The sequence below is a fragment of the Schistocerca americana genome, chromosome 1, assembly GCF_021461395.2.
Source record: "Schistocerca americana isolate TAMUIC-IGC-003095 chromosome 1, iqSchAmer2.1, whole genome shotgun sequence".
NCBI lineage: Eukaryota > Metazoa > Arthropoda > Insecta > Orthoptera > Acrididae > Schistocerca > Schistocerca americana.
This window is the reverse complement of record NC_060119.1, coordinates 1,057,296,571-1,057,310,930: the sequence shown is the minus strand read 5'-3', so window position 1 is coordinate 1,057,310,930 and position 14,360 is coordinate 1,057,296,571. Positions and strand designations below refer to the sequence as shown.

At 40.7% G+C, this 14,360-nt stretch overlaps 1 protein-coding gene across 1 annotated transcript in view; it reads right to left on the bottom strand.

Moving 5' to 3' along the window:
- LOC124549641 (progestin and adipoQ receptor family member 3-like) overlaps nt 1-13,723 on the bottom strand; it is a 197,631-nt gene extending 183,908 nt beyond the window's left edge. The window contains exon 1 of the mRNA XM_047125259.1: nt 13,606-13,723. The gene's annotated coding sequence lies outside the window, so the exon portion shown is untranslated. The remainder of the gene's footprint in view (nt 1-13,605) is intronic.
- Between the last annotated feature and the right edge of the window lie 637 nt (nt 13,724-14,360).

Genomic DNA, 14,360 nt, shown 5'->3' with positions numbered 1-14,360 from the left:
CCTGGCTAGACGGAAACTCGAACTGTGTCTTAGTCCATTAAGTGCTTTTTCTCATCTGCCACGTATCAGTACCATACAGAGATACGTTTCTTAATATATTTCCTTTTTACTCTAAGTATACGTGCACTAATACTTTAGCTGTTAACTTTTCATTAAGAACACATAGCGCGAGAAGTAGAAGTTAAAATCTTTCTTTACTGTGATCTGCTTCTTTTGTGCCCCTACATTACTTAGCGTTGTCAAGTTACAGTAGAGCTTGACGATATACACCGAAGAGCGAAAGAAACAGGTACACCTGCCTAATATCGCGTAGGGCCCCCGCGAGCACGCAGAAGTGCCGCGACACGACTCGACTAATGTCTGAAATGGTGCTGGAGGGAATTGACACCATGAATCCTGCAGGGCTGTCCATAAATCCGTAAGAGTACGAGGTGGTGGATGTCTCGATCTCTTCTGCACAGCACGTTGCGAGGCATCCCAGATATGCTCAATAATGTTCATGTCTGAGGAGTTTTATGGCCAGCGGAATTTTTTAAACACATAAGAGTGTTCCTTGATCCACTCAGTAGCAATTCTGGACGTGTGCGGTGTCGCATTGTCCTCCTGGAATTGCCAAACTGCGGCGGAATGCACAATGGACTTGAATGGATGCAGGTGATCAGACTGGAAGCTTACGTACGTGTCACCTGTCACAGCCATATCTAGACGTATCAGGGGTCCCTTATCACTCCAACTACACACGCCCCACACCGTTACAGAGCCTCCACCAATGTGAACAGCCCCCTGCTGATGTGCAGGATCCGTGGAATCTTTAGGTTATCTCCATGCTCGTACACGTCCTTCCGCTCGATACAATTTCAAACGAGACTCGTCCGACCAGGCAACATGTTTCCAGTCATCAACAGTCCAATGTAGGTGTTGAGGGGCCCAGGCGGGGTGTAAAGCTTTGTCTCATGCAGTCATCAAGAGTACACGAGTGGGCCTTCGGCTCCGAAAGCCCATATCGACGATGTTTCGTTGAATGGTTCGCACACTGACACTTGCTGATAGCCCAGCACTGAAATCTGCAGCATTTTGCGGAAGGGTTGTACCTTTGTCAGGCTGAACGATTATCTTCAGTTGTCGTTCGTCCCGTTCTTGCAGGATCTTCCACCGGCCGTAGGACATCGGAGATTTGATGTTTTACCGGATTCCTGATATTCATGGTACACTCGTGAAACGGTCGTACGGGAAAATCCCCACTTCATCGCTACCTCGGAGATGCTGTGTCCCATCGCTCGTGCGCCGACTATAACACTACGCTCAAACTCAAATAAGTCTTGACAACCTGGCATCGTAGCAGCAGTAACCTATCTAACAACTGCGTCGGTGACTTGTTGTCTTACATAAGTGCTCCCGACCGTAGGGCCTTATTCTGCCGATTCTCAGTATTTGAATAAGCATGCCTATACGCTTCAGTGCAAATATTGACAGTGAGTCTGGGAGTATTAATCGTTTCATAATACAGTCGATAATAGACAATAAATGCAATTCAAGAGAAGTTGTACTGAAGGAATTGAACACACAAAATGCGTTTTACTAATGCTAGAAACATTACACAACTATTTATTTCTTTATAAGAGAGCGGTTTAGATTAGATTTGATCGTGTCTGTTGTGAATATCAATTGAAAACGTACAGTTACTGTAATCAATCACTATTTAAAAAAAGCTTCGTAGTGGCCGTCTAAGATCACGTAATAACTTAAATTCCTAGTCTTTCTTCGTTGTTTTTACTTTTACAGTACTCCATCTTTTCTCTTTGTTGTCTTTTCCTTTCTTCTGTCCATGCTGTTTCAGCTTTATTTCTACTGCCTTGAAAGATTTCTAAATTTAGCATTTTATTCTTTAAAAAGGTTTCTTTCTGTGATTTCCGATTCTTTGATGTTATGTCTTTCTAGGTCTTTTCTTATTTCTGTAATCTAGGCTATTATTGATTTCTTTTTACAGAAATACGGGGTATTTGTTTCTGTAGCATGTCCGCATTCTTCCAGTAGAGGTGTCAAAAAGAAACAACCTCGCCATTACTTGTGATGTTTTCTGTTTACTTGGTTAGTTCTCATTTTCCAACGATTTGAAGTGTGGATTGCACTTTCACTTTTTTTTCGCTAGGTATTCTACCATCAGGTGGGTTTATGACAATTGGGAAGGCATAGATTTATTGTATGTACGACGTTTGATAACCTATGGCGCTGTCTTTTAATCATAATTTTCGGAAATGCGTAGTCGTAAATATAATAAACATCACTGGTTGGAGCAATTTATTGTAAAAATTCATGTTTGTCACTCTTTTATACCGGCTGTGGACAGGGCTTTTTATTAATGCCAGTAATATTGTTGGCGTACAATGTTACCGACTACTAAAAGCATCACTTGCTTCTATGCTTATTCAAAGTAATGCAATATGTTATATTACAGGTATTATACTGTAATAAAATAATATTGTTCTCTCGAAAGTTTAAGGCAACCCATATAAATTTTTTTGTGATTCCTAATATTCTTTTTTCTTATTTTACGGAAATTTTCAATTTTACTGTGATTTTTAGTAAATTTCATCCACTTTGAATAAAACAAATTTCAAAACAGAAAAAGAGAGGAAATTATATGAAGGGTCTGCCAGACACTTTTACAGACTGTGAGGAAAACCGAACAAGGGTACACAGGCAAGTATTGCGAAAGGCTCCATCCTAATTAGAAGAAATCTGTCGGCGGAGATAGAAACTTCCGAGAAACTGGGTCGTTCACGGAGTGGAAAGCTGAGCAAGGTTCTCTAGAAAGAACTTGTCGCTCAGTATAATTCATCCATGTCACAAATAGCACGGCAGGCAACTGTGCGAAGTGATTCTGAACCAAAGTTCAGTACTGTAAATGGTTTACGTTGTGACGCATAATTTGGGATTGGCGGTCGTCATTCCGAGCTGTTGTCATGAGCTGAATGTGTCGCTATATGATGTAATTTGTTTATGTCAGTATTCATTTCCGACCTTTAGTTGCTTCTCTCATATTACTCAGTTTACGATGCTCTATCTTCTGTGTACTGTGCGTGGGATACTCCTACATCTTCACCAAGAATTGTACTGGGTTCGAAACAGGTTGTGAAACAAATACCAGCCGAGATTATTGTAAACGTGTGGTGTTTTATTCCATTGCAAACATAAATCAATTCTTACTAAGCTAGAACTTACTCTGACCAGTGGAGTTAAATAAACCAAAATATGATAATCAAATACTGCCTGGTGCAAGGTACATAAATAGCCAATTTTCTATCACGTAATTATTTCGTGCTTTGATATTTTGTCCGAGATTATTGCCTTGAATGTGGTACTGTTGTCCCTTCCTAACGATTTACTAAGATCTTTTCGAGGTCTGGTACAATCCCCTTGTAGAAGTATCCTTTCTCAATTGAGCAGGCTACATGCTATAAATTAATTTAGATGGTCGTTTTATGTTGTGTAGGTCAGATCAGTAAGTATTCCATTTAATTAATATAGAGAAGTAATTGACAAACAGTAACTGCTGGAAGTTTCCTTCTCTTTTATGTCATGAATCTGTAAGAACTTCAGAAATTAACTTCCATCCTCAGCCGATATGCATTTTCTTTTACTTATAAAGTGACTTTTTTGGTGCAGTCACTTTCTGCTAATATTTATTAGCACGATATGTTTCGACAGCATGGTGCCATAATCAAGTGCTTTACAGTTACATGTACATTGATTTTTGTTATAGCTTCTTTTGGAGTGTGATTAGGGCTATTTTTTGGGTGCTACATTGAGCTTACGTACCGAAATTTATCCCTGTACAGAAAAACTGATTTATTTAATTGTGTACCTTGGGTGATCTGTACGTTTAAATTATCTCATTAACGTATTTGCTTACATTTTAGATGAATATGTATTTGCATCGCTCACATAACACAAGAATAAACACAAGACCATTGATAACACTTTGACATTCAGTTATTTACATTTCAAAGATTGTTATCTGCTAACATAAAAGTTATTTTAGTTGCGAAGACCATAGAAACAATAAAAATATTACATTTTTGTTTAGTATATTTAAGATGTAGTATGATAATTAATTTTTCTTGGTTGTTCAGTGTTGTTAAGTCTTTCTTCAGTTAACTAAGCCTCTTTATATAAATAAATCAAGCATTCCAAATAGGAGAATTTTTTTCGAAAATTACATTATTTATCTGTTCCATGTATTGTGCCAAGAATGAAATTTTTAGTTCTTCATACAACTCTAATTGGTGTCACTTGCCCATTTGATGCAATATATGAACAGTCCACAGAGGGCTTTGCGTATACTACACACTATTTTGTAAATGCCTGGCTTTGTACATTTCTCTACGTATGTTTTTATGTTGTGTCTCAGTGTGCTGCAGTTTATTACGTGTTGTGAAACTGGTGTTAATGTTGTGTTTCTGAAAATATTTGCAATTTTGTAGGAGAGTCTGTTTGTGAGTGGTATCTAGGCAGTGGGTCTCTCTTCTATTTTCTGTGTAGCATTTGGTTTATTATTCTATCATGTACGGGGTTGTCAATAACTGTGTCTTCACAGCCGTTTGTTGCAGCTATTTGTTTGATCGCGCTGAGTTTGTCGTGCTTCGCATACTTATCCAATGGCACATAACTGACTCTGTTAATTATAGTGCTGTGTGTACAGCATGTTTGTGTGTTGTAGGATGGCCAGGTGGACTGTGTATGGTCGTGTCTCTCTGTGGATTTTCAAGATGTGTCTACTGCTTTCTTTAGAGATCTTCAGAGGAGGAGGAGGAGATTAGTGTTTAACGTCCCGTCGACAACGAGGTCATTAGAGACGGAGCGCAAGCTCGGGTGAGGGAAGGATGGGGAAGGAAATCGGCCGTGCCCGTTCAAAGGAACCATCCCGGCATTTGCCTGAAGCGATTTAGGGAAATCACGGAAAACCTAAATCAGGATGGCCGGAGACGGGATTGAACCGTCATCCTCCCGAATGCGAGTCCAATGTGCTAACCACTGCGCCACCTCGCTCGGTAGAGATCTTCAGATCTAGGAAATTTACGCTACCGTTGTATCCATATTCAACCGTAAATTTTATATTACTGTCCTGTGTGTTACGTTAATCAAGTACGTTGCTAATATCGTTTGTGTCACCATCTACAGAACAATGTATTACCGAAATAACCTTTTGTAGCAAATAACTTTATCTATATAGGATAGTTTCACTGCAGAGGACAAGGTAAACGCCGAAGTAAATTTATCTTTCTGTACAGATATAAATTTTAGTAGATAATCTCACTAGTACAGCCAACAAATAGACCTAACCACACTCCAAAATAATCGATAATTAAGAATTAATATATATGTATCTGTAACTGTCTGTAACTGATAACGATAGCATGCTGCCGAAATGCACCAAGTATGGGTAAAAAGTGACTGAAATTTATAAATTTTGTAATATATTTGCTGAATCTAGCAAATTCCATACAACGTGAATAAATGGAAATTTTCTTTTGTGGTTCAACCATGTATTTCAGATTCCACCAATATAATATGACTCGCCTTGTGTGTAAATAATAATGCTCAAAATTAAAGTAAATGCTGATTTATTGACAAAAAGAAGAAGTCATTTCTCTGAAGACAGATGTATCGATGATTTTAGAATTTTACTTCTTTGTTATGGTTGGGAACGTTGCGGACGCAACTGACTCGTTTTTAACGCGGATGTCAACAATTATTTAAGGTGTATAACAACGCAAACACTAGTAATGGTTGTGCATTTTATAATAATTGCATTTCTGCCTGGTGAGAAATTTTGGAAACGAGTCAAGTGCATAAACCAGCGGTTCGAGAAAGAGAAACAAACACATTATTTGGTACTCCGACTCCCAATCTATATGTGCAACAACTGTTTTATTATGCTGGGAGAGAATGATGCAGACTAACAAAAAAGAACGTGTATATCACACGCAGACGGCATATATGGTCTGAAGGATACGGTTATCAATGAAGAAAATGCGAAAACGTTTTGTCATTTTTGCCCATTACCATCAACTACTTTTTTCAAAAAAAATTCCTAACACGTTTCACATTTCGGATACTTGGGTACAGTCTCGAAACTATGGAAGCACTTATCAGGAAGAACGTATTGCACAATATGGCGGAAGACTAATTACAGTGCTAGAAATTCTCCGCAAGGAAACGAGAGTTTCTGCATTTATTTTGCGTCATCATCGTCTTGAGTCACGTGTTACAGTACCGAAGGATACTTCCGGGATGAGAGAACCTCCCGTCCTCGCTGGTGCAGCCCTGAGGAGCGGTCATCGGTGCTGGCCTTGGACAAGGATGACGCCAAGGTCGCCAGCTGACAGAGACACGCGTCTGGCGGTATCGCAGCGGCACTTGTTTGCTTCCAGGCGTCTGATAGCCATGCGCATGCCAATCTGATTAGATATCTTTGTTGTTATCAAGCCAGATTGCAAGTTGACGTCGTGTATGTTTTTTAAGGATAAGAAGAAAGAGACGCACTGATATTGTGTAAATTAACAACCGCTCCCACTGTAGTCTTTTGTTTATTTGTCAGAGAAGCATTTATAATTTTAGACTCGTTAATGGCTTATTGCCAGTGAAAGTAACTCATTAGTTCCACTCAATCGAAATACTGTTTACAATTTACTAATATGCTACATGTCGCATACCACGAATCTCTGTGTTCTGAATTTCTGTATACCTCCACAAATATATACCAGACTGGGAAGTGGGAAAACATGCTGAAGACGTGTGGAAGAATAAGTAATTGTCAGCGCCGGATAGATTTGGAGAATGTTGACTTACGTCCATGGCTAAGGAAATCGTCGTACATTATGGAAACAGCAGTAAACATTTATACCGGGTGATCAAAAAGTCAGTAGAAATTTGAAAACTTAATAAACCACGGAATAATGTAGATAGAGAGGTAAAAATTGACACACATGCTTCGAATGACATGGGGTTTTATTAGAACAAAAAAAAGTTCACAAAATGTCCGACAGATGGCGCTGGACAGCAAAACTGCTACCGTGACGGGTGAGAGGTACGCCGATATGTTACAGAATCGCATCATCCCCAGCCTGGCTGATAAACACCTGCGGGAACGTACGATGTTTATGTAGGATGGCGCTCCACCCCATATTTCTAGACGCGTGAAAGATCTCTTGCGCGCGTCGTTTGATGATCGTGTGCTCAGCCTCCACTTTCGTCATGCTTGGCCTCCCAGGTCCCCAGACCTCAGTGCGTGCGATTATTGGCTTTGGGCTTACGAAGTCGTAAGCGTATCTTGATCGACCGACATCTCTAGGGATGCTGAAAGACAACATACGACGCCAATGACTCACCATTACTCCGGACATGCTGTACAGTGCTGTTCACAACATTATTCCCGACTACATCTATTGTTGAGGAATGATGGTGGACATATTGAGTTTTTCCTGTAAAGAACATCATCTTTGCTTTGTCTTACTTTGTTATGCTAATAATTGCTATTCTGACCAGATGAAGCGCCATCTGTCGGACATTTTCTGAACGTTTCTATTTTTTTGGTTCTAATAAAACCCCATGTCATTCCAAGCATGTGTGTCAATTTTTACCTCTCTATCTACATTATCACGTAATTTATTCAGTTTTCAAATTTATACTGACTTTTTGATCACCTGGTACATAAAAAATGACAAAATTTAAAGCATACGTACCATGCAGACTAAATCAGGGATGCGAAAATGGAGTTGCATGTTGTCAGTAGCGAAACTACCGGCTAGTCTTTTTCTCCTTTTTTTAAAAAAAATTATTATTACTCTCAGTACTTTTAGTGCACAAGGATCCATCACTAACTGAGAGGTAATCTGGCTTAAGAAACTACTAGTTCGTCTCATCTTTGTTTCATAGTGTCGTTAGCTCTGGTTTCGTTTCGCAACCTCTAAAATGTTGACATTTCAGCTGATTTGTGGGAACTACATTTCATTGCACCGATCGTAATCATCTATCTCGAACACCACTGACCTTTCAGTGTGGACTTCTCAATGAAATCAAGGAATGTCATGTAATGACCCGCATGAGACAGAACTGGGCCGGGCTGTGTTAGCATTACTGGGATTCCCAGACCTTAGACTCTTACACATTTTCAAAAACATTACTAATATTTCTTTCATTTAACACCACTGTAAGGAAAGATTTCTTTGCTCAATTCAGATAATGTATATATTCATACTGAGAATGGGCGGTGATAAACCTTCGTTGAGAGCATTATAATCAGCATCTTCACCATGTGCATCGTTAGGTTGTGAATATTTATCAGACAGTAATAGCTTTGTCACAAATAATATTCCTCTACGAACTCGATAATGAGAAGGAACGTCGTCGAAAAACAATGGGGAAACATGAAGTAGCCGAAAGTTCTTGAGGGTGTTACCCGTTTCAACATATCCCACGTTACTCTCCGTGACGAGCATAAAACTGTCTTGGGTATGGGGTTGTGAGGCGTTGCATTCAGCGAAACTGATATTGTTGCTTTTGAAGTTTTATTACAGTATGCTCACTATTTCTCGGATGGTCAGTTTAGATCGTGGGTGACAGAAGAAATAAATAAAAAAAAAGGTTTAAGAAAAACAAGTAAAAACGTGAGAACGTGAACATGTTTTCCCGGAAGTAACGTAATCTACGCGATGTGCACGATCCTTCCACACTTTGTAAGAGAAGGTCGAGAAAGACAGATTAACATCCCGTCGACGTCGAGGTCATTACAGGCAAAACACTAGTTTCTGGTTAATTACACGAAAATAATTAGAGGACAATTCCGGCGTGAGCCTAAAATTATATTTAGTATCAGAGGAAAACCTATATTAGGATTGTTGTAGAGGGATTTTAACCCTTAGCGTGCCACATACGATATCGGTGCATAACCCAAATCTGTTTCCCGGACTGTCGTGACATTCTTCTGAGAGTTCAGTGACAACAAATAAATAACTGAAAACCGTTGTCAGCAACTGGAGATTGTTATTTAACACAGTTCTTACGCAGGTATGCATATGAGTCTCCCACGTTTGTCAATTCATGCGCGTCACTCTACAACTGAAAACAATGGCCAGAGGGAGGCAAAGTAAGCGAAGGTATTTTCCACTTGGAAAACACCAGACACGCTGTCTTAAGCAGAAAAATAGCTGGCTCTGCAAACTCGTTAACGTAGCGACCTCGTGTTTTTCTACGGACTGGTCAGAGCAGCCTCGGCAGCATCCGTAGCTACGCGCAACTAGCAAACTGCATATTCATATCCGTCGACGGGAGAAGTACGTTGCTTCTTGCGTTGGCAACCAGCGTCCTCCGGAACAGCAGGCCTTCACGTTCAAAGACAGAGCGGAAAATAAGTTGGTAACATACGAGAGGTATCGCGGAAGGTTCAACGGTAATGGCTAGGCCCGTAATAACACTGTAAAAGACACGTAACAAAACTTTTATGAACTCTAGGACCGAGCACCAACTTTTATCAAAGAACTGAATATGAATAAAGATAACTACGACATGACTCACGCATTATTTATTTCTGTCCAGTAACTACTTTAATAGCCTTTCTAGACGTTACGCATCAGTTGCACATGCTGCACGCTGGCGCCTTCCTGGTGACTGTTCACAGCGAACAGTGCTTAGTTCTGTGGCCGCAGGCAATTGAAATGGAAACTGCTACGTGAAGCAGTCGTCGGGAAGAGAGTGAGAAGGGAGTGTGACGCGGTTATAGCGTATCCCCGATGTTAATCCATCTGTATATTGAGGAAGCAGTAAAGGAAACAAAAGAAAAATTTGGAGCAGGAATTAAAATCTATGGAGAAGAAATAAAAGCTTTGAGGTTCGCCGATGACACTGTAATTCTGTCAGAGACAGCAAAGGACCTGGAAGAGCAGCTGAACGGATTGGAGTGTGTGTTGAAAGGAGGATATAAGATGAACATCAACAAAAGCAAAACGAGGATAAAGGAATGTAGTCGAATGAAGTCAGGTGATGCTGAAGGGATTAGATTAGGAAATGAAACACTTAAAATAGTAGATGAGTTTTGCTATTTGGGGAGCAAAATAACTGATGATTATCGAAGTAGAGAGGATATAAATTGTAGACTGGCAATGGCAAGGAAAGCGTTTCTGAAGAAGAGAAATTTGATAACATCGAGTATAGATTTAAGTGTCAGGAAGTCGTTTCTGAAAGTATTTGTATGGAGTGTAGCCATGTATGGAAATGAAACATGGACGATAAATAGTATGGACAAGAAGAGAATAGAAGCTTTCGAAATGTGGTGCTACAGAAGAATGCTGAAGATTAGATGGGTAGATCACATAACTGATGAGGAGGTATTGAATAGAATTGGGGAGAAGAGAAATTTGTAGCACAACTTGACTAGAAGAAAGGATCGGTTGGTAGGTCTTGTTCTGAGGCATTAAGGGATCACCAGTTTAGTATTGGAGGGCAGCGTGGAGGGTAAAAATCTAAGAGGGAGACCAAGAGATGAATACACTAAGCAGATCAGAAGCATGTGGATTGCAGTAGGTACTGGGAGACGAAGAAGCTTGCATAGGATAGAGTAGCATGGAGAGCTGCATCAGACCAGTCTCAGGACTGAAGACCACAACAACAACCGCGTGGATAATTGCACCAATACCGTTCACACTGTCACGAGAAGCAACTCCGAGTACACGGTCTCACGCTGAAAGCAAGAATATGTAACTTCTTCATGCTCCATCTGAAGAGGAGCCTGTAAAGGGTGGGAAACAATTCAGTGGAAATAAAAAAAAAGTTCCATACTTGACTGGTTTCAGTTATCTGTATTTATATTCTATTCTGTAATAGAAGTTGGTGTTTGGTTCTGGAAATCATACATGTTTTGTCACTTACCTCTTACAATGAAATTAAGGGCCTAGCCATCATCATTGAATCTTTATTATACTTAGCCTACATCTCACATCTCACTAAGTTACTTTCCTCTTGAAGAACTGTGTTTTCTACAATATTCAATACGCACACATTTAATTATATCAAAGATTTCACGTAAGACTGCACTGCACGAAAGACCATTTTCAATGGAATATATGTATTAACAACAAACACTCTCACTAAAAAAATGACAAAAATATCAATACAAACAGAAACCAACTTCATTCAGAAATTTTCCATTATTATTAGTGTACAATACGATCTGTACCCTGCGGGTTCACCACAGAACATTTGCGGTGCCTGTTTCAAATAGCATAGCCCCAAAATACAATCACTTAGGGCAGAGTCTAACGCTTTCACAGTGATTTTTTACAACGGCAAAGCGAAGGAAAGAAGTGAAACTTTCAACAATTAAAACGCGAAACGATCTTGGGCTAGATATGAAATATGTTATAGCAGAACCAACCACATGATGGTGAAGCGAAGTTATTCCAAACGGGTAGTGCAGTTATAAAAGAACTTCTGCGGTTCAGAAACGTTGTTATTTGTAGGTCCTGTCGAAGTGCCGCAGTGGACACTGGACTCACAGTTGGGAGGACTTGCGTTCAGATCCCCGCCACCCATCCAGATTTGCGTTTTCCTTGGTTTCCGTACACCATATCGCTTAAGGCAAATATCGGTGTGGTCCCTTTGAAAATGATAAAGCCGAATCCATCCGAGTTTGGGCGCCGTCTTTAACGACCGAATCGTCGACGTAACTTTAAACAAAAACTTATCTCCATCCTTTTTCCGAGATTTAGAATTTCAATTAGTCGACCTGATAAGCGTTTTCCATAATTTCCCTCAATCACTTTACTTCTTCATCTGCACGGCTGCTTGCAACCTGCAGTTCACACCTAACTCTCTGCCAGAGGGTTAGTCGAACCACTTTAAAGGTATTTCTCTACCGTTCCACTCCTGAACAGCGCGCCGAGAAAAACGAAAACCTTTTTGTGCGAGCTATGATTTCTCTTATTTTATTACGATGATCATATCTCCCTATGTAGGTGGGAGCCAACAGCATATTTCGGAGGAGGATGTTAGCAACTGAAATTTTGTGAAAGGATCTCGCCATAACGAAAAACACCTTTGTTTTAATGATTGCCATCTCAGCTCCTTTATCACATCTGTACACTCTCTCCCCTAGTTCTGCGACAGCACCAAAAGAGGTGCCCTTCTTTGAACTTTTTTGATGTTTTCCGTCAATTCTATCGGCTACCGATCACATACAGCGCAACAATACTCCGGGAGTGCACGGACAAGCGTAGTGTGCAGTCTCTTCAGTACATTTATCTCATCTTCTAAGTGTTCTGCCAGTAAAACGCAGTCTCTGGTTCGCCTTCCCATGCAACATTTTCTGTGTTTCCGTGAAGGTTGAAGTCGTTCATAATCTCAATTGCTAGATATTTAGTTGAATCGACAACCTTTAAATTTGTGTGATTTATCGAGTAACCGAATTTAATGGAGCACCTATGATACTTATGTGGAGGTTTTTATACTTTTTATTATTCTTGTCAACTGTCACTGTTTGCACCGGGCAGATATCTTTTGTAAATCATTTTGTAATTCGTATTGATTTCCTGACGAATTTCGTAACTGGAAACGACGGCATCATCTGCAAATTATCTGCTATGACTGTTCACATTGTCTCGTAAATAATTAAGAACAGCAGAAGGCCTATAACACTTCTTTGGGGAACAGCAGCTATCTTTTCCGTTTCGCTCTATGATTTACCGTCAGTTACTACTGTTACCTTCCTGACAGGGAATCACAAGTCCAGTGTCGCAACTGCGATGATTTTAGACAGGCACGTAGTTTGAGTGGAAAACGCTTAAGAGGAGCGGTATTAAAAGCCTTCTAGATATCCTTAGATATGGAATCAGCTTGAAGTCCCATGTCGATGTACTGATTACTTCGTGTGAATATACAGCCAATTGCTTCACAAGAACAATATTTTCGGAATCCGCGCTGGTTGCATGTCAACAGATCGTTTCCTTCGACGTATTTTCATTAAGTTCGGCCACAGTATACATTCCAAAATGCTGCTGCAAATTGACGTCCGTGATATCGGTTTATAGTTCAGTGGCCGGCCAGGGTGGCCTTGCGGTTCTAGGCGCTACAGTCTGGAACCGCGCGATGTCCTTAGGTTAGTTAGGTTTAAGTAGTTCTAAGTTCTAGGGGACTGATGACCTCAGAAGTTAAGTCCCCTAGTGCTCAGAGCCATTTGAACCATATAGTTCAGTGGGTTACTTCTGTTTCCTTTCTTGTGATTGGTGTGACCTGTGCAACTCAGCTCTACGCCGAAATGGCGTACACTTATACGGATACTTAGCCGTATCCAGTCGAGTTAGCCCAACGGCTGTAGTAACGTAGATGTCGACGGGACGCTGAATTCTAATCTAGCTTCATTTGATCTCTACTGAACTGAATCATGGTTAGGAACAGCGTCGTAAAAGATTCACAACACACGTTTAGTGGATCATGAGCCTGTTGGTAGCAGATGAGTGGATTGTTTCCCGCGTCTGTTACTTAAACAATGATTTTCAACAACTGAAGAAGCACTGTAGCCTGATAAAGAGCACGGAATGGGGTCACACTCACGTGGGCTGTGATGGCAGTAGGTTGCGTTCTGGAGCGAGTGCCGTGTCCCTCAGGTGCGTGCGGTCGCGCGAGCTGACACGAGCCCAGCCAGCTCCCAGCACGTAGCCCAACCTCCCACGTGGCTACCGCCGACAACACTGCGGCTGGGTTCAGCCTCTGCCTGCTCGCTGGAGGCGGCCACGGCTGGCGCCCTCGACGCCAGCGCCGCGGCGCGGCGGCCGCACGCACTCGCGGAGGCACCAGACGCGTTGCATCCTTCCAAACGACTTCTTTATCGCAGTCCAGCGAACGCTCTCGGATTTTAAATTTCCTCTGTTCTTCACTCATCAAACAGATCCGCACATTAGGGAAGCGTCCGCTCCCTTCATGTTTTTTTGTCTCGTTCTGCCGAGCAGCGACAAAGGATTCAGTTTAAAGAAAGCAAATCATAGTTTGTCCATAGGCTATGACTGTGACACAGCGAATCAATTAGAAAATGATACTCTTTATGCTTTCTCGCGTTTATCAATGGAAAATCAACAACAATATACCGAAATCTGTTTCTACGTCAAAAATTCCCAAACATAACTTCGGTGAGGTTCATAATGTTTTTGTTCTTTCATTTCATACTTCGTTGCACTTCTTCTTTTCTGTAATGTTAACATTTTGACTGCCCAAAATTATTTAAAATTTAGAAATTTTGTTTAGAGTAGCGTATTGTTTGAACTTCTTATTCGACCTGGTTTGTATCATTAAGATGCTTAGGGAATGGTTCA